This window comes from Ascaphus truei (assembly GCF_040206685.1).
Source record: "Ascaphus truei isolate aAscTru1 chromosome 23 unlocalized genomic scaffold, aAscTru1.hap1 SUPER_23_unloc_2, whole genome shotgun sequence".
Classification (NCBI taxonomy): domain Eukaryota; kingdom Metazoa; phylum Chordata; class Amphibia; order Anura; family Ascaphidae; genus Ascaphus; species Ascaphus truei.
The window spans coordinates 385,803-393,302 of NW_027453863.1; the positions used below are offsets into that span (position 1 = coordinate 385,803).

Consider the following 7,500-nt stretch of genomic DNA (forward strand, 5'->3'; position numbering starts at 1 on the left):
GCTATATAGGAGTGTATGGACTTTTGGCTAAACGTACACGAGAGGAGATGTGCACAAGCATTTTGTACATTGGAAAGTGTGTGAATTTGTGCACAGCTGAAGTAACAGCCTCTCCTCCATGTGTCAAAGGGAAACCCCGATTCATGCTGCAGTATTGTTTTCCTGGTCACACCCCCTAACTATATATATATATATATATATAACCAGCAACATTGGGGGCGAAACGGTGTCACTGAATTACCGCAGTGGGCACATCACTGATGGTATTCACGCTGCTTCCATAATCCTAGTGCTGTGGTTTATTCTTTATTTTCGCTGCCAAAAAAATGTCGGTTTTGTATTAAGTCTCCAGGCTGCAAAACGAGGATAAAAACAAAGTACCTCCCGCATTGCACAGTGCTACATCTGCACACCTACTGCTCACTTACACTCTTCCCAAGGTAGCACTGCTTGCATGCTTACATTAAACACAGGAACTTATCAGCACATATTAAGTGTCACATAGCATCTCATTGTAGTGACTATTATAATCTGTGTTATCATATGTTATACATATATATATATATATATATTTTTATATCTATATATATATATATATATCTATATATATATATATATATATATATTGCAGAATAAATTAGTTCTTCAGTATTAGGTGATACATTTATGTCATAGGACAAGCTTTCAAGACTTTTCCTCTCATCCACAGGTCAGCAATACTGTACTAGCTTACAAAGAAATCTATGGCTAAAACAGTGATTTGGAAAGCAGAAAACCCCCAGAGATTTAGATAAGGCACTATCGCAACTGGACTAAAACGGCTATTTCCAAAATATATATATATATATATATATATATATATATATATATATATATCATATGATAACACCGATTATAATAGTCAATACAATTAGATGCTACAGTATGTGTGCAATGTATACTTTAGGTCAGGAGCAGGCTAGACAAGGCCAGCCTGCAAGGTACCTGGTCTGAAAGTTTGTAACACAGTTTTACAGGGATATGATAACTCTTGAAACTACAATTCACACATAGGGAAGAAAGTGACACTTTATTACTAGATATTGCAATATATCCCTGTTTTTTTCCTCAAACAGCACACTGTAAATAGCTTTAAGGAAGAGTGTTGAGCTTACCCGTTGTAAATGTCTTGTCCAGTAGATATGGCAAAGCAGGACAGGTGAAGGGGTCAGGGGGACTGGAATAACAAAGATCCATGTGTTTATAAAGAGCCTTAAACTCCACAAAACAGCATTCAGGGAAATCACAGCCAACACCAAGTTATCAGCAGATGGCACAATAGTGTCTAGTTATAGCATTTCCTCCATATTATACAATATCTCACCATTTCTACGTAAAGTCCCTGGTAAGACTCGCGCTTAAAGTTGCATTTGTTGTCGTTGTTGTTGTTGTTGTTGTTGCAAATGTTCGTCTAGATTCAACAAACAATTCTGAACCAAAAAAATCCATGAACAAAAATATAATTTCCCCACACAATGCACTTTCATTACTTGAGTGGAGAGCAGTAGTGTGTGTGTGTGTGTGTGTGTGTGTGTGTGTGTGTGTGTGTGTGTGTGTGTGTGTGTGTGTGTGTGTGTGTGTGTGTGTGTGTGTGTGTGTGTGTGTGTGTGTGTGTGTGTGTGTGTGTGTGTGTGTGTGTGTGTGTGTGTGTGTGTATATATATATATATATTTATATAGTGGAGTTTTTTTGTCACCTTTTTCACCCACCATAACTTAAAATGTGTGTCTGTGTATTTCTGTGTGTGTTTGTATAATATGTGTGTGTGTGTTTGTATAAATATATATATATATATATTACATCAATGTTTTTTTAATATGCATGTTTTTTAAGTCTTGTATTCCTTCCAAAATGTCAGGACATCCATGTATAGCATTTATGTTGATCCAATAAAAGATATCAGATCCCACATATAATCCGGATTTAATGACCATGTTTCCTCTCTCAGTGCGCGTTTTTCCTGTGAAAATGTCCTAACACATTCCTCCTCAGTGCAAGAAACATCTTAAATGCATAAATCAGCAGAGCTTTCGTGGCCTTACAGAGTATGCGGCCTATAGCCATGTATTTTATTACACGTGCGTCTAAACCCATGAGCCTGGCATAAATCCACACAACTCACATCACACCTAGTTAATGTTTAATTTCCATGGTAGATTAAAGATAAAGTTATTACTTACTTGTGAATAATGATGGGCTTCCTACATGTATATGAGATTACACTAATTTTACTGAGCTTTATGACTACCTCCCAGTAAAATGGTGTGTGTAAATTCTCTGCTAGCTAAATAACCACATGCCACTGTATGTAAAACACCCCCACTACCATGCTGATAAGAAATAATGTCAATAAGTGGATGTTATCCATGCTTTGTACCAGGCGGGGGTAATACTATGATTAAAGGGGACATGGGGGCCGATGCAGTAACTTGCGAGAAGGCTGAATTTGGCTGTTTTATTGCGAGATTGGCATGTAGTATGCAGTTGATGGCGGTATGTGTGCGAGTTACCTGAAAAACGGCATATGCAATTGTTGCCGGAAATCAAGCGCTGGCGGGGTGGCGAGAATGCCTATTTCGCCATATTAAGCAGCACGCAGAATGCAGTAGATGCCGAGTAAGATCTCGGGGGTGCGCGGGAGAAACTCCTTGCGAGAAAAGCGCCAAAAAGCTGCGGCACCAACAAGCAGGCGAGAGCCGAAAATTTCAGCTGCTAGTGACATTGTTGTGTCATTGTACCATTGTGCCATTGCTGGCAGCGCAGCTTCAATTGTATTACATGTCATTCAGAACCTGTTACATGTGTTGTTTATAATAAAATACATTATTAATGTTAGCCAAAGGTGTCTGTCTTGTGAATGACAAGAAGCAGGTATGTTCCTAAAACTATCTATTGAGGGACAGCGCTGTGAAAGCCCTGCTAATGTCACTAGCAGCAAGAAACACACTGCTGTGAGTAACAGAATGTAAGGTCAAACTATCCTGAGGTGATTTTTTCATGTTCAAAAGTTGCCGCCAAATTCTCCTTCAATACAGATACATGCAGTCATCCCCCTCTTGCTGCATGCACGGGTTACAGTACACACAGCAACTCACTGAAATGTACAGTACTGTAAGCTTTGCAACAGAGTCCAACACACAGACACAAATGTACATGAAATGTCACAAAACACATGCACACATGTATCACCTCTTCACATGTCAAAGAACAGAAGACACAACTGTAGCACTGCACCAGGTATGTTTCTAAAAGTATCTAATTAGGGACAGCAGTAAAAGGTTTGCTAATGTCAGTAACAGCAAGACAGTCACTACCGTGAGTAACTGAATGCTTTAAGCAAGAAGGAGGTTTTTTTTATTTATGTGCAGAGGTTGACGCCACATTCAAGTGAAATACGGATACATGCAGTCACCCGCCACTCACTGCAGGAACTAGCAACATGTGCAACTCACCATTGTATCTCACAATCGCTATTTACTGCATTTAGCGGCAAATTCCCGCCAAACACAGGAGATTTAAGCGCGCTGCCGACACACACATATCGCAAGTTACTGCATCGGCCCCTAAGTCTCATATCCTTGTTACAAGAAAGGTTCAGACTGGTTTGCAACATTACAACACGTTTAAAGCGTCCAGCCTGAATATTGTTATATTTCTGTAACATATATATATACATGTTATATTTCTGTAACATATATACATGTTATATTTCTGTAACATATATACATGTTATATTTCTGTAACATATATACATGCTATATTTCTGTAACATATATATACATGTTATATTTCTGTAACATATATACATGCTATATTTCTGTAACATATATACATGCTATATTTCTGTAACATATATACATGCTATATTTCTGTAACATATATACATGTTATATTTCTGTAACATATATACATGCTATATTTCTGTGACATATATATACATGCTATATTTCTGTGACATATATACATGTTATATTTCTGTAACATATATACATGTTATATTTCTGTAACATATACATGCTATATTTCTGTAACATATATACATGTTATATTTCTGTAACATATATACATGCTATATTTCTGTAACATATATACATGCTATATTTCTGTAACATATATACATGTTATATTTTTGTAACATATATACATGCTATATTTCTGTAACATATATACATGCTATATTTCTGTAACATATATACATGTTATATTTCTGTAACATATAGACATGCTATATTTCTGTGACACATATATATATATATATATACATGCTATATTTCTGTAACATATATACATGTTATATTTCTGTAACATATATACATGTTATATTTCTGTAACATATACATGCTATATTTCTGTAACATATATACATGTTATATTTCTGTAACATATATACATGTTATATTTCTGTAACATATATACATGTTATATTTCTGTAACATATATACATGCTATATTTCTGTAACATATATACATGCTATATTTCTGTGACATATATATATATACATGCTATATTTCTGTAACATATATACATGTTATATTTCTGTAACATATATACATGTTATATTTCTGTAACATATAAATGCTATATTTCTGTAACATATATACATGTTATATTTCTGTAACATATATACATGCTATATTTCTGTAACATATATACATGTTATATTTCTGTAACATATATACATGCTATATTTCTGTAACATATATACATGTTATATTTCTGTAACATATATACATGTTATATTTCTGTAACATATATACATGCTATATTTCTGTAACATATATATATACATGCTATATTTCTGTAACATATATACATGCTATATTTCTGTAACATATATACATGTTATATTTCTGTAACATATATATATATATACATGCTATATTTCTGTAATATATATACATGCTATATTTCTGTAACATATATACATGCTATATTTCTGTAACATATATACATGTTATATTTCTGTAACATATATCCATGTTATATTTCTGTAACATATATACATGCTATATTTCTGTAACATATATACATGTTATATTTCTTTAACATATATCCATGTTATAGGCATTAGTTCTTAAACACACACAGTGATCTGATTCTGCATACTGATAATAGGGCTGAACTCCCACGCAATCTCACCTTGAAGTGTATTATTTTGACAGGCTATCACTTTATTGACCTCTTAAGCAGAGAACTCACCAGATAAGTGATCAATAGGGAAATGTTGCCAATGATTACTGCTATTCCGGCACTTGTGTGTGTGTGGGGTGGGGGGGGGGGGACTCTCTGAGGCTTCTTCCAGAGGTCACCTTTCGCGCAAAGTGCTTCTTGGGCGCATTGCTTGTGTCCTGGGGTCACTGGCAGCTGGACACTGTGCTCAGGGCTCGCAGGACACTTCAGCTCCCAAATGCTGCACTGAAAGATTAGCATGTGGCTGCGATACCTCCAGGTCCCCCCCCCCCCCCAGGCTGCGATACCTCCGGGTCTCCCCCACCTGGCAGACAGGTTTCAGGTTGACAGAAGCTGGCAGTGACTTCTGCTTTCTTTGCTGAAGATCTGGGGGGGGGGGGGGGGGGGGTTGGACGTTGGAGGACGAGAAAGGGTTTGAAACTGGTGCTTGGACCTGAGTCCTGGGATGTGAGGAGGAGGAAGAGGAGGAGGGCAGAGGAAGAGGTAACAGATACAGTTCCAGCTTCTCAGCAGATATGTCTCCTGGAAGTGCTGCATTGGATTGGGAGCTGGAAGTGATAACCTGGCTGCACTTTGCTGGGGTGGAGGCTCTGGGAGGGGGAGCAGCCCTCTCCCCGGGAAGTGATAACCTGGCTGCACTTTGCTGGGGTGGAGGCTCTGGGAGGTGGGAGCCCTCTCTCCGGGAAGTGATAACCTGGCTGCACTTTGCTGGGGTGGAGGCTCTGGGAGGTGGGAGCCCTCTCCCTGGGAAGTGATAACCTGGCTGCACTTTGCTGGGGTGGAGGCTCTGGGAGGGGGAGCAGCCCTCTCCCCGGGAAGTGAGAACCTGGCTGCACTTTGCTGGGGTGGAAGCTCTGGGAGGGGGAGCCCTCTCTCCGGGAAGTGATAACCTGGCTGCACTTTGCTGGGGTGGAGGCTCTGGAAGGTGGGAGCCCTCTCCCCGGGAAGTGATAACCTGGATGCACTTTGCTGGGGTGGAGGCTCTGGGAGGTGGGAGCCCTCTCCCCGGGAAGTGAGAACCTGGCTGCACTTTGCTGGGGTGGAGGCTCTGGGATGGGAGCTCGCTCCGTATTAACTGAGCCAAGAACAACTCGCTTCTTTCTTTTCCTCCACTTCCACGCTGGGGCCACAGCCATTGCTGGGTTCTTTGCCTCTCTGTGCCCCCTGGGAGGGCAGCTTCGTGCGATATGTTTGCTTAAGAAACACAAGACTGCAGCCTGCGTGCTTGGCGTTTCCTTGGGGGCAGTTCCTGAAACCTTCTCTTTCTACAAGGCAATTGATGAGTGTTTCCCGTGGTTAAATCCACCATACCACCGGTGGAACTGGAGAGCAGACTGCTGTGGGTTTCAGGTGAACACAAAAAGGGCGCCTCTCAGGACTTCAGCAGTGATTTATCCACGCGTGACAGGCAGACACTTCCCTTCTCGGGCTGTTTTGGTGCCAAAACATGTGCACTGATATGAAATAAGAGAATTCAGCCCCACACAGCACTCAGCGCTAGCACATTTGGGAGACACTCTTTGCAATGACGTTTCTTCTTTTCCCTCCTCTGCCTCAGCTAGTTAATGTTTAATTAGCACCAAAGACATTTGAGCTGTTAATACATAACAGGCTGTCAATAGTCTCATTGTGGACCCCCTCTTTGTGGGAAAGAGTTAGGTCACAGCCCTTTGCCTTTTTGGGAACTGTTGGAAGTAACAAGTATTAACTTTAAATGGGTTGCATCCCATTCTTTGGAGATAATTATATGGGGTGTATAGTAGCAGATATAGATGTGTGGGTAAACCAGCACAAGGCTCCGAATATGGCAAAATAAATATGATTTATGTGTTAGTGATATCCTATGTGAGGCTCTGTGTCTCCTTGTGACATATTACAACTAAAACTATCTCACAGGAAGACACGAAACAAAAGGCTGAAAGCGGTTTCCAGCTCAAACCCGAGCTCTACACTTAACACAGGAAGGCTTTTCTGGCTTAGAGATTAGAGGGAAAGAAAGATAAGAAGCATCAATAAAATAAAGAGTTTAAATTTCCCCCAAAACTCCATTAATATCAATTTACTTCAATGCAAACTTTGTTTCTTCATCAAGTTGATGATTTATGATATAAGCAATTGCATTAAGGTCACTTAGGGCCTTGTGGTTTCAGCTCAGATTTCATTCCTGAACAGATCAAGCGCTTGGTAAAAAATATTCAAGTTTAGCTGGAGGCGAAAGAGGCAGTGTGCACATGCACAGCAATTTCTGGCGCTGTGCTAATACACAGCGC

General features: G+C 39.5%; 1 protein-coding gene across 1 annotated transcript in view; it reads right to left on the minus strand.

Moving 5' to 3' along the window:
- The window catches only part of HOXB3 (homeobox B3), a 29,667-nt gene that overhangs the window by 7,113 nt on the left and 15,054 nt on the right, over positions 1-7,500 (minus strand). The window contains 1 exon segment of the mRNA XM_075581005.1: positions 1,155-1,216. The gene's annotated coding sequence lies outside the window, so the exon portion shown is untranslated.